Source organism: Balaenoptera physalus (genome assembly GCF_965194825.1).
Source record: "Balaenoptera physalus genome assembly, chromosome: 21".
NCBI classification, from domain to species: domain Eukaryota; kingdom Metazoa; phylum Chordata; class Mammalia; order Artiodactyla; family Balaenopteridae; genus Balaenoptera; species Balaenoptera physalus.
Genome location: NC_138902.1, coordinates 21121905 through 21141031, shown reverse-complemented (window position 1 = coordinate 21141031; position 19127 = coordinate 21121905). Strand labels below are relative to the sequence as shown.

Sequence of the window (19127 nt, the reverse complement as noted above, 5' to 3'; positions counted from 1 at the left end):
GCCACCAGGGAAGCCCGGAAATATTTTTTAAAATGAGAAAACCACAAATAGTCAAGGATTTTTTTTGTACGTAAAAATAAGAAGAGGCACGGAAATAGAGTAAATCCTTCTAGGATATGGAAAATATATCTCATGCATTATAAACATGGGAATAGGAGGATAAGAAATAAAACAGAATTCTAGTGAACATTAGGCTAGTCTAGAATCTTAAAAATAATAAAATCTGTCTAAAAAGGCTAATATTTATAAAAATAAACCATGAACTATATATATATATATATATATATATATTCCCCACCCTGCCGAAGCTGAAGTCTTCTTTATTGACAGAATCAACAGAACAAGCATGGCAGAGTTGGCCACAACATCCCACCACAGCACATTCTGACCTTCAGATTAGACTTATTTAAATGTGGCTCCTTTTGATTCCTTCAACTTGGTACTATGATGATTATCTGTACACAGGGATTCTACATTGAAACAACCTCACTCACATCACCACTATCACTCAGTTTTTGGAGACTAACAGCTTGGTCCAAATTTTTAAAAAGATAATAGGCTAAAAGACCAAAAAAAAAAAAAAAAAAAAGTCAACTAACCTATCAGGCCTAATCAAGAATGGCTTAATATTATTCATTCTCTTTGAACATTTTACTTAAGTGTTTTACTAGAGCTACTAGCTCAGGGTTCCCACCACATGCATCAGTTTGTTTATAGGCTTTAGATTCAAGCTCTTTAAGAGTATTCCGAGTGTATTCAAAAGAACCTATGTTCTCAGAGAAAGATAATGTGCACAGTATTTTTAAAGATCTACGTTTTCGGTTCTCTGGTGCAATATATTGTGCACCTGGGTGCTTTCAAGCCTCAAGCAAATAGCATGAATAGTAGGGAATGAGAACTTTCCCTCTGTTAGATCTTCACAAAAGCTTTTATTTTCACTATATTCTTTGGAGTGTAGATTAGCATAATCATCCCTGATTTGGAAAAAGAGCCCAAGTGTATTCAGTAGTGGCTTTAAGTCTTCTTTGTAATCAGAGAACAACTGCATGAGACCTAGTGCTAATCCAAATGGTCCACCTATCTTTTGCAGCACCGTTGCTTTACATTCTTCTTCAGAGGGAGAAGTGTAATTATCCCTCCAATAGATATCTAGGCCTTGTCCCTGATGGAGTTCTAAAAGCTGGCCGGTAAAAAGCTTTACTGCATCTGGGTGATCAAGGGTTAAGACTTTTGCTAAGCCAAGAAAATATACGTAATTGGCAGAATTGATGACAGATGGAATTCCATAGATGCTGTGTGCCACTGGAAAGCCACGTCGGAGTTTTGAGTTGTCTTCAATATCATCGATGAGTAAACTGGCATTATGCAACATTTCCGTCACTTCAGTGATAATCTGTAGCTTGTCTTCTGGAACTTTTAGCCAATGATTAAACGCCTGTGAAAGTTTGGTTTTCACTTGTTTACCTGGTAACTGAAGTAAGTGCTTGTAAGGTTCTAGAAGAATTCTTTGGGCTGTTTCTTGAGTCTTCTCCGTTGTTTTTTAATTTCAAAGCTGATGGTTCAAGGATGATATCACAACTTTCATGCTGGGGATCCGGGAGTAGCAGTACCCAGCATCAACTTCCCACCTTATAGTTCAGAACCAACCTCCCCCAGACGCCTGCATGAATCCCTCCCCTCACTTCACCATAGAACTCTCCGCCCTCCTCACCTGGCAGCAACAGCGCATTACTCGGTGCAAGAAAATGCGCCATCCCATGAACTATATTTTTAAGACTAGAATTTCTCTTCTAAAAATGTAGTGATAAATTTCAGCAGAAAACAATTCGAAAAAATTAAGGGGTACCTTGAGTAACCCTGACATTGCATAAAAGGCTGTAAGTTTTTGTTTTCTAGCCATAGTGGGCAAGTTATTTTTAAAATTATTTATTTATTTATTTGGCTGCACCGGGTCTTCGTTGCAGCACGTGGGATCTTTAGTTGTGGCTTGCAGGATCTTTAGTTGTGGCATGCAGGATCTGGTTCCCTGACAGGGGATCAAACCTGGGCCCCCTGCATTGGGAGCATGGAGTCTTACCCACTGGACCACCAGGGAAGTCCCTAAAGATTAATGTTTTAAAATTAAAAGATCCAGATAATTTCCCTGGAAAATACAGTTGGGTAGAAAATTCCTAGTGTAAACCATTTTAATCGATTTTATTCTTTATTTGCCTGACACAAGATATCACTCAAGTGAATGGATGAATAAATACACAGAACTTAAAGAGTAAAGTTAGAAATGTATTATGGGAAATGAAAATAAGTTTAGATGGAAAAGAATTCACTCACTCAAGCAGAAAGTTTATAACAAAGGAGCAAAAACAGGCAAAGTATAAAAGTGTTTCTGCACTTTCAAAAGTGGGAATAAAAATTAGAATTCACACATTATTATAGTATAATTTTTAAATTTTTATTGGAGTATAGTTGATTTACAATGTTGTGTTAGTTTCTGCTGTAAAGCAAAGTGAATCAGTTATACATATACATATATCCACTCTTTTTTTGATTCTTTTCCCATATAGGCCATTACAGAGTATTGAGTAGAGTTTCCTGTGCTGTACAGTAGGTCCTTATTAGTTATCTATTTTATATATAGTAGTGTGTACATGTCAATCCCAATCTCCCAATTTATCCCTCCCCCCTCCCCCCTGGTAACTATAGCTTTGTTCTCTACATCTGTGACTCTCTTTCTGTTTTGTAAAAAGGTTCATTTGTACCATTTTTTAAGATTCCACATATAAGCGATATCAAATGATATTTGTCTTTGTCTGACTTACTTCACTCAGTATGACCATCTCTAGTTCCATCCATGTCGCTGCAAACAGCATTATTTCATTCTTTTTAATGGCTGAGTAATATTCCATTGTCTGTATGTACCACATCTTCTTTATCCACTCCTCCGTTGCTGGATATTTAGGTCGCCTCCTCGTCTTGGGTATTATAAATAGTGCTGCAGTGAACATTGGGGTACGTGTATCTTTTCAAATTATGGTTTTCTTCAGATATATGCCCAGGAGTGGGATTGCTGGATCATATGGTAGCTCTATTTTTAGTTTTTTAAGGAACCTCCATACTGTTCTCCATAGTGGCTGGTACTAATGTACATTCCCACCAACAGTGTAGGAGGGTTCCCTTTTCTCCACACCCTCTCCTGCATCTATTGTTTGTAGACATTTTTGATGATGGCCATGTGACCAGTGTGAGGTGATACCTCATTGTAGTTTTGTTTTTCATTTCTTTAATTCTTAGCGATGTTGAGCATCTTTTCATGTGCCTCTTGGCCATCAGTATGTCTTCTTTGGAGAAATATCTATTTAGATCTTCCACCCATTTTTTGATTGGGTGTTTGTTTTTTTGATACTGAGCTGCATGAGCTCTTTGTATATTTTGGAGGTTAATCCCTTGTTGGTTGCTTCGTTTGCAAGTATTTTCTCCCATTCTGTGGGTTGTCTTTTCCTTTTGTTTATGGTTCCTTTGCTGTGCAAAAGCTCTTAAGTTTCATTAGGTCCCATTTGTTTATTTTTGTTTTTATTTTCATTACTCCAGGAGGTGGATCAAAAAAGACCTTGCTGCAGTTTATGTCAGAGAATGTTCTGCCTATGTTTTCCTCTAAGAATTTTATAGTATTGGTCTTACATTTAGGTCTTTAATCCATTTTGAGTTTATTTTTGTGTGTGGTGTCAGAGAATGTTCTAATTTCATTCATTTACGTGTAGCTGTCCAGTTTTCCCAGCACCACTTATTGAAGAGACTGTCTTTTCTCCATTGTATATTCTTGCCTTCTTTGTCATAGATTAGGTGACCATAGGTGCATGGGTTGATCTCTGGACTTTCTATCCTGTTCCATTGATCTATATTTCTGTTTTTGTGCCAGCCCCATACTGTTTTGACTACTGCAGCTTTGTAGTATAGTCTGAAGTCAGGGAGCCTGATTCCTCCAGCTCCATTTTTCTGTCTTAAGATTGCTTTGGCTATTCAGGGTCTTTTGTGTTTCCATACAAATTGTACAATTTTTTGTTCTAATTTTGTGGAAAATGCTATTGGTAATTTGATAAGGATTGCATTGAATCTGTAGAGTGCCTTGGGTGCTATGGTCATTTTGACAATATTGATTCTTCCAATCCAAGAACATGGTATATCTCTCCATCTTTTTGTGTCATCTTTGATTTCTTTCACCAGTATCTTACAGTTTTCTGAGTACAAGTCTTTTGCCTCCTTAGGTAGGTTTATTCCGAGGTATTTTTTTCTTTTTTGATGCGACAGTAAATGGGATTGTTACACTGTAATTTTTCATAGAATTTTGGTGTTCATTTAGAAGGTCAATGTAATGTGCAAATAAAGGAAAATTGAATAGAAGGTGGAAAAAGACTGTTCACAGTTACAGGTCATAGATACACCTCAATGAAAAAAGCAAACAGCCACATTATGAAAGAGAATCTGCCTGTTTTACACATCTTAGAATGCTGAATAAAGGAGAAACGGAAAGTCTTTTATATAGGCTTAGAAAAGTCTACGGTAAGATGTTGATTTTTGCCAACCTCCACTCTGTCTTCTTGGTTTATCTGTGGGGCCTTTCACCAATTTCTAAAAACGTACTTAACACAACCCTAAGAATGAATTCTAATTCACTGATATTAAAAGTATGGTGTGTATTTGATTTATTAGGGTGGTTTTTTGTATTTGTGCATAACATTAAATGTATACCTGTGAAAAGGTACTGAATCTCTAAATTGCAGCTGAGAGGAGGGCAAGGAAAGTGTGTCTTCTTGGTAACCACTTATCATGTCTGAGGGGCTTTCTGGTGAAAGGCAGTGTAATAAATAAAGGTGTCAGTCAGGCTGACCTGGCTCAAATCCAGATTTTGCCACTTACTAATCCAAAGTTGTTTTCTCCCGTTAAGACTCTGACAGTACCTATCACAAAAGGTGAGAGGATCAAATTAAATGAGATAGGTATTTTTAAAGCCACTAGAACTCAGTAAATGGTAAAAATTCTGATAATTGATGGTGATGATGAGTTACACAAGGAACTGGTTTTAATTCCTTAGGTTCCCTTTTCTACAGACTGATTTAAAAATAATTTCTGTGGAATCCCAAATTCTCCTGGGTTCAGAGTACTTTTATACATCGATTTGTATTATAGTATGATTAATGAAGTTGATTCATCAGTCCTTCCTTGGAGTTTTTTAGGGAAACAGAGTAACAGTGTTGTCCTTAATGTTCTCAAGTCTTCAAAATATTGTGAGCCCAACAAGCACATTCTCATCTCCCTTTTATCCTATTAAGCGAACCATGCATGTCTTTCTTCATTTCCGGTTCCAGTTGAATCTATTGCAAACCAAAGAACCCCACATCAATTCCGTATAAACTAATTTATTTAACAGCCAGTGAGATTCTTTAAAGTTTTTTTTGTCTAGGCAGCCTTTTAGAGAGGGAGAAATTCAGCCTTTGCCTTGTAAGATAACCAGTAAGTGGCCTTGAGTTGATGCATTAAAGCGGGGGAAGAGTGCGGATTAAAGTTGCTCGGAGGCGAGATCTGTTTTGACGCTTTATTTTGGATCCCTGTGCAGCACAGGAAGTACTTTGCAGTGAACTTCCGAAGTTTGGACTTCACTGTTTACATTCTTTTCAACCAACTCTTGCTTAAGCCCCAGATTCTTGGTTGGAAAGAGCTTACAAGCCATTTGATGGTCTAAGCAAGAGTTTTTTTTAAAAACAGGTTTAAGGAGCAAATGCTACCGTCCTTTTTTAATTTCTGTATTTTTGCTGTATTCATCGGAGAACAGATTTCCCACCCACGGATCGATTTATCTGTAGTGGTGTTAATAAGTGACTTTGAGGACCAAATAAGTAACTTATTGGTAAAGATGGCACTCATTTTTATCCTCAGTAAAGTTGAGGATATAACATCATTGACTTTTTAAAATACTTTTAATCTTTAAATATAATGAAACCTTTTCTCTCTAAAGACTTGTCATTATCCTGATGTGTAGCTTAAAACTCAATAGCTAGGATGTACATGTTTCGCCTCCTCTCAGTATTTAACTTTAAGATTACCCTAAATATGGTTATACACGCGCAGAGTGGGAGAGTCCTCTGGATCCTATTGGGATGAGGGATGTTCACTGCTGATAAACTGGAAAGCAGAAACAGGGCTGTAAAAATATACCTGGGGCCTGTTGTGGGATGTGTCTGTTTTTTTTTTTTTGGCTGCGTTGGGTCTTCGTAGCTGCACAGGCTTTCTCTAGTTGCAGCGAGCAGGGGCTACTCTTCGTTGTGTTGCATGGGCTTCTCATTGCAGTGGCTTCTCTTGTTTCGGCGCACAGGCTCTAGGCGCGCGGGTTCAGTAGTTGTGGCGCACGGGCTTAGTTGCTTCACGGCATGTGGGATCTTCCTGGACCAGGTCTTGAACCCGTGTCCCCTGCATTAATTAGCAGGTGGATTCTTAACCACTGCGCCACCAGGGAAGCGCTGTGTCTGATCTTTAAATGGAAGTCTTTTCAAAATGATTTTGGAACGTTTAGGCAACTGTCTTTTTTCAGTTATAGGGTTTGTTTATATCAGCACTGTTCTCCCCTCTTCCCTCCTTTTTTCTCCTACACCAGCCACTAATAAAGACTCAAAGTAAACTTTGCAGAATGATCCTTAAAGCATATACAGAAAGTTACAGTGGGTGCTCAAATGACCTAACACACACTTTAGGTGAACCTGAAAGAACAGCGTGTTAAATACATTCTCTTTGCCTGCCTACCTCACAAGTAGGACTTATTCTTCATATGCCTGTCTACATAGGCACAGAAATAGTTGGTTTTTATAATTCTGAGACTGTTTACTTTGCACAGTGTTAATCATTCAGGGTATCTCAGAGTTCAATAAGTACTTTAATAACGCACAAACACACATATATCCACTGTCTTATTTTTCCTGGCATGCACCTAATACGTGTTAGGTGCAGAAGCAGGTTGGTTTCCTTCTTTTCATTAATTAGAAAATTAGTGTGTAATTAGTATGATTATTCTTTGCCTTGAAGAGCTAACACCTCCACTAAACTCTGGTCTCAACACCAGTAACCTTTTTATCTTTAAAGGACTAAGTCATCTATTAATGATACATTGGATGTTGAATTAGTAAGCATTTAGAGACACATCCTTTCCCATTTTAATTCTGGGTTTTGTGATTTGCGCAAGCTGTATCGACACATGTGTGGCCATCACTAGGAAAAGAGATTTAAGCTTTTTTTTTTTTTAATAGTTGTAATTGATAGGAATTTGAACATAAACACCCTTGCTTTTTCATCAAGTATACTATGTGATCAACTGTGTATATTTTCTAGACTGGCTGGTTGTAGAAATATAGACTATGGCTAGGAATAGGGTGTGATTTCTTCTGTTAGTTTTATTGTTCAGTTTTCTTCTTTCTTCAGTGCCACACTTGCTGATTTAAGCTCACAATCTGGGCTTTACAGAGACGAACTACATACCCTCGAAATCATTTACGCTGGCACAGCATGGTTTATCCCTTACATTTCTTCAGGCTGTCTCTTTAATCCCTGAAATTTTTGCTGTGACAGCCATCCATAAGGTTGTGGACAAGTACAAGGAAGTACTTGGTTGAGGCAGAACCTCTTTGTTGATTTCTCAAATAAGTTAACCTCAAAATTCTGAGGTTCCTCTGGTGTTCGGTGGGGCAACAGACATCAGACTAGATGTCACAGACCAACATTAAGCAGATGTGGACCATCAAAAGTTTGTCTGTAGGTTTGCCCCGTATCACCTCAAGATCTTCTCAAACACTTCAATGAAAACCATTGCCTAGAATCTGCTTTCTTTTAAGCTTTCATTGTGAGTGCTATTTGAGTGCCTCCATTCAGCAGATAGCAGGAGTAAAAGGCAGTCATTCAGCTATTACCTTTAACCCCAGGAGATGCTCATGGTTATGGACACCGCACTGTCCCAACAATGAGGTAGGAGAGAAAAGAGGCTTGAGGACTAGACAATAAAAGAGACTGCTGGCAGCGCAAGTCACATGTGGCATTTGTGGGTTAAGGATTCCGAGAGACGCCTTTGTCCCTACCAGAACAGTTGACCCCCTGTTTACCTTCAGAGCCCTCAGGGTAAAAACATTAACGTCAGGATTCTTGAATGAAAGAATACTATGTGCACTCTGGCCTATGTTTCTTTCCGTGTAATATTATCTATTTCAAAGTGTCACTGTAAAATACTGCTTTAATGGGTAACTGACTCTGCGTGAAGTGGAGACATCCTCTTCCTAACATTGCCAGGGCCCGGCTCTCTCAGTCATCCTTTTCCAGGACAGTTTGAGAACGTAGTGGCAGAAGTTCAAACGATCATGCCCTCTCGACCCTTTGGAAAATAAACTCCGTTTGACTCTGATTCTCTTGACATGTTAAAGATTGAGTTTATAGCTTCTTCAAAGGCCCTGTCATGACTTTATAGTTGTCCTATGCGAAGCAGATTCTTCCCGGGCTTGGTTATGTACACAGGGAATGGCTGCCTAACAAAAAGTGTGCTTTAGTGGAAAAGAAGGAAATTTAGCTGCGGTGAGTGGTCAAGTCACCAGATATGGAGACCCAGATAGCTCCAAATTAGGTACTTTTCCCTAATTCTCCTCCATAGTGGATCCCATCTCTGGAGTTACCAGCCAGTCTCCCAAGAGCTACTCAGACTGTGAGAACCAATAGAAATAGGCAAGAGAAGCAGGACACACATCCGTTGCCTGTGGGGGAAATGAAACCAGGTGGAATAAAAGAATTCTTTGAACCTGTACAGCACCATCTCCTCAAAACAGCAGCTCAGGTATCCCGCTTCCTGCAGTTGGGGGAAATCTCATAGTTGAGCATGAATCACATCCTTCTCTTTTACAAGTGGTAGAAGCACCTTTCCAGAAAGTCCAAAGACGAAGAAACCCCTATGAGTCCATGTTAGGAGGAACAGCTCTTTAGCTGGCCACAGGAGTGTTTCATAGGCCAGCATTAATCTAACCATTTTTTCTTACAATCAACCCTATGAGGTATGGACTGTTATTCCCAGTTTACAGATGGGGAAACTGAGGCACAGAAAAAGGTTAAATAAACATACCCAGTTTGGGTAGTGGAGGTAGATATGAATGCCCACACAATTGCCACATTTTAAGCCTCTTTTTTGGGGGGAGGTTCTACCCAAAATTGGTTGTGTCCTTGAGTGGGGTATCTCCTTTATAATTGTCACTATAATTCACTGCCACTGATGGTACTTCTGGAGAACCTGTTTTCTTGCTTCTTTCACCAGTAATTGGAAGGGGATCCACCAAGACCATTTTCTTTTTGTTTTTCTAGTCCTTCTGGATTAGGGGAGTGGGGTGGTCAGAAACAAAGTTTCCCTCATTTTGTTGTTGGGTCAGGTCTACTCTAACAGTAACCACTTTGTAGGTTTTACCTTAAGAGTGTGGCTTAGTGTTGCGAGGGTATGAATTTGAGTTCTACGGTTTGTTCACATGAAAATGAAGCCAAGGATAAAGTGTATTTTAAAAGTGGCCTAGTCACTAAGAAATATAAAAATTCTTTTATTCCAGGCTCAGGTTGGCTAGTGAGGAATGAGAATGAGTTTCTCTATCACGGCCAAGCTGATTCCATTATAACACTCAGAGACCTGAGCTTGTTCCACAGTATTATCGGAGGAGGAATTACATAGGCTTCAAATCAAGGGTAAGCCTCTGGAGACATTTTAGGCTAGACGTGGATATTCCTTTCACTAAAAATTTCCAAACAAGATAAAGTTTCATTGTATTTTATGGAACATCTGGTTTAAAAAAACAAAATTCTGCGGATTTTTTTTTAATTCAAGGGGTTAAAAACGAGGGGCTATAAGACATCTAGAAACCTAATACTTATTGGAAGACTTTTAAATTAGTCAGTGGAGCAGGAATTGTACCTGGCCTTATAGCCCAGCTCCAACTCACATAGCCACACAAGCCCAGAGAGCCCTTTGGAAAGGGGTCTCTTTGTTCAAGTATGATCTAGATATGTTACCAATGGAGAGGGACACATTCTTTCCAAATGACTCTGCTTAGGCGAGGAGGAGTGAGTAGTAAATCAGATTATTCTAGGTAAATCCAGGGCAAGCACTCTGAGGTAGTTGGATTAAGAAAAAGAACAAGGCGTAATTGGTCTGATAGTTTCTCAATGAACAATGACCCAGTAGCACAAGCTGTTTTATTAACAGCACTGATGTTTCTGCAAGCAATGCCCTTATTTAGGAAAAGCATGAAATATGGTTTACGCCTGATGGATTCTTCTCCTCACTTGTTCATTTTCTATTGGAACTCACGTCTATCTAAATTTTAGCACAGTGGAAACTGAACAACAACCTCCATTATTATGTGAAAATAATGTCGTCTTTGTTATAAAGGAACTTCACAGAGCTGTAATGTACACACACGCACACAGTCAACAGGAATCAAAATTAAATTCCGATCTTTATTCTACCAGTAGTTAACTGGGAATTTAGGCAGATTACTTGACTTTTCTGCATGTTCATTTCTTCATGTATGTTGGAGAGCGTATGGCACTTTGGATGAGGCAGCTCTTATACTGTATGGGACTATCCTGCCCATTGTAGGAGTTTAACATCCTTATTATTTTCTGCCCACTGAATGCTCTCGTACATTTCCAAATATCCCTAAGGAGTGTGCGGGATAGTGGGGGTGGGAGACAGGTGCAGTGAGGGACACTACCCGTGGTTGAAAACTACTAGGTTAGGAGGTCCCCAAAATGTAATACTAAATTCTGTGAATTTCATGCTTTGTGTACTCAATATTTAGTATCAGAGAACCTAACCCAATTTGCCACCAGTTCCCCCCTTCTGTGCTCTTTTATTCAGATTTTTTTTTTTTTTTTTTAATGTTTGGGCATCACAAGTTTTCACTTGCAGTACAATGACATTTTATAAATGGTAGAAAAATTCTACTCATTCATTTTTGGAAACGGTATTGAGTTAGGAGAAATTTTTGAAATTGTGGGATTGATCCCCCCCCATTTCCTTTTCTTCAATCATCTTCTCTTTATCTATAACATACAGCTCTTCCCTTAACTTCCCTCCACACTGTTGTCTCTGAATGAGCCCCATCCACTCCATAGTAACAGGTTACCCAGGTGTGTGTTTCTATTTGGCCTGTCATTGAGCCATTTTAAGGCTCTGACTGAATGTAACAATTGTTTTCAGAATCCTGGGGAAACTTCTGCATATACCTCGCGTAGAGTCTGTTTCTAATTCTGTTGAATGTTTTATGCTGCCTTTAGAAGAGAAAACTGAATGTATTCAGAAAACTAAATATATTTTTTGGTCCCCTGAGACGTCAGAATATCTCTGAAGTATGTATTTACCTCCTCTGAGTTTCTGATGGGAGTGACATGTCTATCAATAATTTTCAGAGAACAGTTAATATTTCCAACTTCTTTTTAACTCTAAAAGGTAAATGTTAATTCTTTCAGCTTCATTCCCTTTTATATGTTGAATGATTTGTGGTCCCCAGGTTATTTCCTTTCCTTGTGACCAAAATGCTGTTTGAAAATAGAAGGCTTTTATTCTTAATCCTCTTTACAAAATGTTTTAAAATTTAACAAGCATAGAGAAATGGACATCGAAGCCACGTTGAGACACCACTTCACACCTACTAGGATGGCGAAGACAAAGACAGGCAATAATAACAGGCGTTGGTGAGGATGTGAAAAAATTGGGATCCTCATACGCTGATAGTCGGATTGAAATGGTATAGCTACTTCAGAGAACAGTTTCACAGTTCTTCAGAAAAGTTAACATAGAGTTACTATATGCTCCAGCAGTTCTTCTCCTAGAGAATTGAAAACATATATCCACACAAAAACGTGTACACAGTGTTCATAGCAGCCAAAAAAGTGACAACAACCCAATGTCCAACTGATGAAAGGATAGACGCAATGTGGAATGTTTGTACAGTAGAATATTATTCAGCAATAAACAGTGGATGAACCTTGGAAACATTCTGATTAAAAGAAACCAGAGTGACGAAAGACCTCGTGTTGTATGATTCCGTTTGTAGGAAATATCCAGTATGAATAGGTACTTTCTCAGAGACTGAAAGTAGATTAGTGGTTGGGGGAGGGGAGTGAGTGAGGAGGGAGAGGGAGGAATGAGCAGTAAGTGCGAATGGGTACAGTTCCCTTTTGGGGCGATGAAAACGTTCCAAAGATGTATTGTGGTGATGGCTGCACAACTCTGTGACTGTACTAAAAATCATTAAATTTAATGCAAAAGGGGGAATTTTATGGTATGTGAATTATTTTTAATAACAGCTGTATGAAGTATATCTATAAGAGCAGAAACTATTCCAGAAACTTTAAAAATAAGAATGTTGAATTTTTAGTTAAGTCAACGTTAAATAGAAACTTAAGTCATAAATAAGAGACCTCGGTGTTTGGTCACTTGGCAAGAAAGGACTTAAATACGTTTTTGTGCTTGAATGAAAAATCTTTTGAATGTAGCATAGTGTAATTAAGCCATCTCCAACCTCTGAATACCTTGCCTTTATCTTCCCCCACATACTATTATGACTGGAAATCTTTTGAGTACAATGTGTACAAGAATAAGTAATAAGAATCATTTTCTCTCATTTATTTATTAGCTTGTTCTAGTCAGCAGTAGGGGAAGGAAGTAATTTATTAGCTTGTTCTAGTCAACTGAAGTGGAGGGAACTGGTGTTGGAGCACTAAGGGTTAGTTTATGAGGACGCCATCTTGGTTTCTTGGTTGCTGAGAAACTGGGTAGTTGTTTACTAAAGCTCAACCAAGTCATGATCTCAGTGAGTTGGAATATAAGTGCTTTGCAAAATCCCCACAACCCCAGCAGAGTATGCCTTTCTCTTTAGTTACTCCTGAGAACTGATTTAGTTCTTCCCTCCCTATGGATCTTATTTTATGTACTACTCTTTACAGAAATTAGCAGTGTTGGTTCAACTTTTCTGTTTAATGCTTGATAATTCTGATAATTTAGAAGGAAATCACTTTACCACCCCACCCCCTAATCCCACTATGCTCTCTGATTTCTTCTGCCTTGTAGGATGATAATCACGCCTCAGTAATAGAAAGGTCAGTGGGCACCAGGTATATCAGCTACCACCTGGTGGAGCTCCGAGGCTTGGTGGTTTTGACAGCAGTTTTTGAAGCAGCCCTGGAGATTTACCGGGGTCTCTGTTTGAGTAAACCTGAAGAGGCATATCAGAACTCCAGCCCTCAGATGACCTGGGCTTTAGTACCAGAAACCGAGATTAGGCGGGTGGTGTGGAGCAGGGAGATAGGATCCAGGTACTGAGATTATTACACGATCAGAGAGGTATTATTACTAAGTTTGACCTTGATTTGAGCTCCTTTCCTTATTTCCTGGACACAGGATGGGGGTTTCATTAACCTCATCTGTAAAGGTTAAAGGAAGTCCTAAAGGCTAGGGAAGAACCGAGCAGATTATTACAAAAGAAATACTATGATTTTCCTACACCAGGATTTTATTGTACAGCATACATAGTTTCTGGTGACAAATTATTCTCATTCTGTATTAGAAAGTCCGAATGAATTGGTTAAAACCTATAGCCTGAACGAGGAACATTATTTCTCCCCTTCAGCATAGACACCTGGCTAGGCAGGGCTTTCTGGATGCTCCCCATTCCTTACAGCAGCAGTGGATATTCGTTTGCAGTGGGGTATAGAGAAAAGGGCAGTAAGAAGCTTATTAGAATCAACCAGGAATCTCAGCCATCATATTAAGTTGACTCTTATGAGATTGCTGCTGCTTTACTATTTTTATTCTACACACAAGAAGGTAGTTTCATCTGGTTCAATACCGAAGCCTCAGATCCACTGGATTACTGGGTCAGAATGGGGTGTGTGTGAAACACCAGGAGATTCTGATAGGAAATGACCTTAGCTCTAGAAGAAATGGGTCACTTGCGGCTGTGTCTCAGAGGAGAGCAGAGTCCGCTGGCGGTGGAGTGGACAGTAGGGGCAACCTGTTGCTTTCCAGTAGAGTTTCATGTAGTTCACCCGAATGGGATAGTATTCTAAACATTTGAATTTGCGCATATCGGGACACTGTAAAGGCGTTTGGCCCAGGACTCAACAGGAGAAGCCTGGGCATCAACCCAGGTTCATTCAGGCCTCGAACTTAACTGAACCTTTATAGCAATATTTATTACAGCAATTTTAGCCCCAATTGTCTTTACCCCTTCCCCCCCTTTTTTCTTTTTTAACATTTCAACATATTTCAATTAGTAATTGAAAATTAATTAAAAAATTAAGTTCGATAAACAACATTGAGAACCTTGGTAATTTAGAAACTTCCTTCAAAAGATTGGGTGTCTCAGGAAGTCACAGCAGGTTGGGGGGATGTTAAAATTCTGAGTCCTCGGCTTTTTAGTCAACATACGTAAAATTATTCATAAATTCATAACCAGAAATTCAGAAATGGGTAAAAGATGGAGGGGTTGATGAATCAACTTTAACTTCTCAAGTGGTAAAACAGTTTTACCTGCTATGAATATACAGAGAGAGAAAGTGAAGACAACAGAATGCGGGGAGACCCCCAAACAGTGCAGACACAAACAAATGAATCTGTTTCAAGTGAATAACACAACCACAGTGAAGTTGGGAAGAATGGGGAGAGCTGACCCAAATAATTCTTGAATGTACATATTGGCTATAAACTTTTAGGCCTAAGATGAAAAGAACTATATATACTGAACTGTAGTTAATAGGTTTCCTTTTTATGTTGATACTGTTTAGCGATTCTGAAACTTCATTCCCGTGTTGAGCGAATAAGTAAATGTATAGTGGATAATGAGAGCTAGTATTCAGAGAAGGAGTTATCAGTACAAATGTGGAGAGGGAAGGCTAGAATTAACCTAATGGTGTTGGATTGGAATTGGAGGTATCAGTACTAACTTGTGTTTTTAATATATCTAAATAGATATGGATGTGAAAACGTGTGTTTCCGTATAAGTCTGGGACAATTTGAGCAACAAAACAAATAATAGTAATAAGTTATAAATCATAAAATAAGGTATGAATCTGTACTGATGTGTGAGTGAATGAACAAACGAATGTAGAAAGGAATAAATAATAAACAGGGCCAAAGGGTAAGGTTTTCCTTAGAGTAGAAGACTAATGAATATGAAAGGAATGATAGGATTAGAAAACTCACCATTTGGCAATCACAATAGTAAAGATTGCTTCATGTAAGAATTATCAGTAGATGTTAAAACAATAGATCAATAGATGTTAAAATTTGAGAAACAAAATATTGAGTCTCAAAGTTATCTCCCTATGAGATACTTATTAGTTAAAAAGAGAAAAAATAGTAACCTCACAGTGGAGAAACTTGGCAAGTGATCAAAGTTATTATCGCTAGTAATGAGACAAAAACAACATCATGTGTCTCCTGATAGGATGCACTGAGAATGACACTTCTGTGATATTCCTGCCAAAACTTTGTAACCTTAATTTAATCAAGGAACAAATCAGATAAACCCAAATTGAGGGACAGTCTACAAAAAAAATAGCCTGTACTCTTCCAAAATGTCAAGGTCACGGAAGACAAGGACTGAGGGAAATATTCTGGGAGACTTAAAGAGATGACAGCTAAATGCTATGTATGATTCTGGATTAGATCCTGAATCAGCAGCACAAAGAGATGTCCTTGCTTTTAGGAAGCCAAACTGTAAAGGGTAAAGGGTATCGTGCTTTCAACATATTCTTAAACAGTTCAGGGAGGACAAAGGTGTATGGGGAAATCTAGGTAAAGGGTACACAGGAATTCTTTGTACTATGTGTGCAACTTTTCCATAAATCTGAAATTATTTCAAAGTAAGTATTTTTTAAGAACTAAGCAGAAAGCACCAACATACCTGGTTGAGTGCCGTCTGCCAGGATATCTGTCACTGTTAGTTCTCCTCTGGCTCTGCTAGCACTCCACAGGAACCCTTTTATTCCCGCTCTCTCCCTCTTCTTTCTTCTTTTAACCTGTGTCAGATCCTGTAAATTATAACTTTATAAATTATACATATTTGTAATAAATTCAAACGATACAAAATCATACAGACTAGAAATCCCCTCCCCACCCTGACATTGCCACCAAAAGTTACCACTATTAACGGGGTGGTTGTCCCATTATAAACATTCCTGGGTTCACACACTCGTACATATGCAAAGTCTCCTCCTTCTAATGCTACTAAACATTGTTGAGTATCTTGTTCTTTTTTAAACCTCATATTGCCATGACATCTTTCTCAGTAAATATATATAGCTTTGCCTCATTCTTTCCCTTTTTTTCCCCTCTAAATGAATGCTTCCTTTGTCTCTAAAATGAGTTGTCAAGGGCTTATAAACCCACTTACTTTAATGGTAGAACAATTTGTAAAGACACTGGGCTGTAGCTCACAGATTTGAAGGATGTACCAAGTAAACAAGACTCCATCCGGCATTAGGACAGCTCTGAAGACCTCAGTGACAGGAGTTTAGAGACCTTTACTCTAGTGGGAGACTGTTAGGGTAACTCAGCTCCAGCCACCTCCATTTTCTGTATTTTTATACTCAAGGTTGAAATCCTCAGAAGAAAAAAACACGTTTGGTCACTGTGGGCCGCATCTGTCTGTCCCTTAACTAGTCAGCTGTCACTAGGGGAGTGAGGGCACAGAACCCGGATGCTGGCCTCTGGTTGCTTCCCAGAGAAGAAGGGCCAGCAGAGCAGTTATCCCAACCGACCTCTTTCCAGGGCTGTTTGAACTGCTTCGCGTCTGGTGTGTTCCCGTCTTTCGTTTAAGTCCAGCTGCCCTTCCACCACTAGAGTGTCCTGCACTGCAGTGATTCTCAGATGTGGTCCCTACACAAGCAGTATCAGCATCAGCCTGGAAACTTGTTAGAAATGCAGATTCTCTAGTCCCATCCCAGACCTACTGAAGCAGAAACTCTGGAGGCGCGGGTTCAGCACTCTGTGTCCAGGAAGTCTTCCAGATGATTCTGATACGTGCTAACATTTGAGGATCACGCTCTACTACATAAATCTGATCCTAATATTTCCCCAGTTTAAAAAATTTTAGCAGCTCAGCCGTGCAGATACTCCAGAGTCCTCACTCATGACCTGAAAGTTCCTCGTGATCTCATCCCAGTGGTTGTGCAGTCTTTTACACACACACACCCACACATCCACACACATCCACACCCTCTCCACATCCTGTCATACAGAACTTTGCTGAGCTCTTTCCTGGACTACCACCTGGTAAATTTCTGCTCTTCTGTCACTTCCTCTGTGATGCCTTCCTGGTCCCCAGTCACTCAGGGCCGTGGCTCTGTTTCCCGTGGAGTCCTAAACATTGTGTTTGTCTGTTTATCTAACCATCAGTTTACCTGTACAGCTCCCTCACCAGAGCCTGAGGTCTGAACTCCTCAAGGCAGGACTTATTTTCACTGATCCTTGTGTCTCTAGTACATGACAAACCTTATGTGCTTGGTTGAATCTGTTCTGTTTTTACTTTTTATTATGAAATTTCAAGCATACCAAAAGGTGGAGAGCATAGTAATGGACATCCGTTAATCCATCAGAATTTACCAACTTAACATTTTGCTGCATTTGCTTCCATTTTTTCTAAGTATTCTAAAGTAAATACCTGATGTTATGACATTTTGTCATTATATTTTCTTTGTATTTCAGTACAAAAACTAAAGACGTTTTCCTTCATTACCATTTTATCACACCTAATAAAATGGACAATTCCCAGATATCACCGAATGCCCATTCTGTATTCAGCTTTCTTCATTTTCCCATGAGAGGTCTTTTATATCTGGTTGTTCAATCAAGGACCACACATTGCATATGAGAGTAGGCCTCTGAGGGTATTTTAATCATTCTAGAATAGCCCTTCTCTCTCTTTTTTCCCCCATTATTCAATGAATAAACTCCTGACTAATATATTTTTTTTAATTAATTAATTTATTTATTTATTTATTTTTGGCTGTGTTGGGTCTTCGTTTCTGTGCGAGGGCTTTCTCTAGTTGCGGCAAGCGGGGGCCACTCTTCATCGCGGTGCGCGGGCCTCTCACTATGGCGGCCTCTCTTGTTGCGGAGCACAGGCTCCAGACGCGCAGGCTCAGCAGTTGTGGCTCACGGGCCTAGTTGCTCCGCAGCATGTGGGATCCTCCCAGGCCAGGGCTCGAACCCGTGTCCCCTGCATTAGCAGGCAGACTCCCAACCACTGCACCACCAGGGAAACCCCTGACTAATATTTATCCCACTCTTGTGGCATGACATTAATACCGTGACACTACTAAGGAGTTGGAATGGTGTTGAACCTTTATGTTCAGAATAATCATACGGCTCCAAATCCACGATTTGCAGCCAATAAATCTTTTCCAGCACAGCCTATGTGCATAAGAAGCCAGTATCACCACAGCTAGAGAAACAGGAGAGCTCTTGGGATCTGAGCTTTGCAGCTCATTTAATTAATAGCTTCTCCATTTTGTCTTCCAGAAAGTCACTGAAAGAGCTGCAGTTCATTTACAGTGACTCTCTACATTCCTGTAAGCTTGGGTCTTCAGGATTTGGTGATTTCCTTTTACCTTGCCCATTTCCTTGTGTTTTATTATATACTAGCTCTTCCCTTATCCTTCTAGGACTCCGGCCTTTGGTATAGTTTGTAGAGCAATAAAATGGCATTTTAAAGCTCTGTAACTTGCTGAGAATCTTAATTCAGTTTAAATAGGAAGCACCAATTTGCATTGAGGGGTCTAGGTCTACAATTCAGGAAATTCTCTTTTTCAAGATTTTCTGTTTACAGAGTTCTTAAGCTTTAATTTTAGGAGAAAGAGAAGGAGGAAAAAAGAGGATTTTTAAGAATTCCCTCAACAGAGTCCTAAATGCAATAATATACTCTGTTTGAGTTTAGAGCATTACAGTATGCAAATGCAGGGTTTGAATTGTCCTTCAAGCCTCTAATTGCTCTCTGTAGCTTTTGAGATTGAACTGTTAGGACTTCCAGTATTCACATGTATCAACAAAGGTGGTTGAATACAAG

At 39.2% G+C, this 19127-nt stretch overlaps 1 protein-coding gene and 1 pseudogene across 4 annotated transcripts in view; one reads left to right on the top strand and one right to left on the bottom strand.

Moving 5' to 3' along the window:
- Nucleotides 1–19127, top strand: part of RBPMS (RNA binding protein, mRNA processing factor) — a 187871-nt gene that overhangs the window by 88503 nt on the left and 80241 nt on the right. The window lies entirely within an intron of this gene.
- On the bottom strand, nucleotides 23–1992 carry LOC309651726 (geranylgeranyl pyrophosphate synthase pseudogene; annotated as a pseudogene). Its single transcript has one exon. The product of its transcript is annotated as a geranylgeranyl pyrophosphate synthase pseudogene (transcript).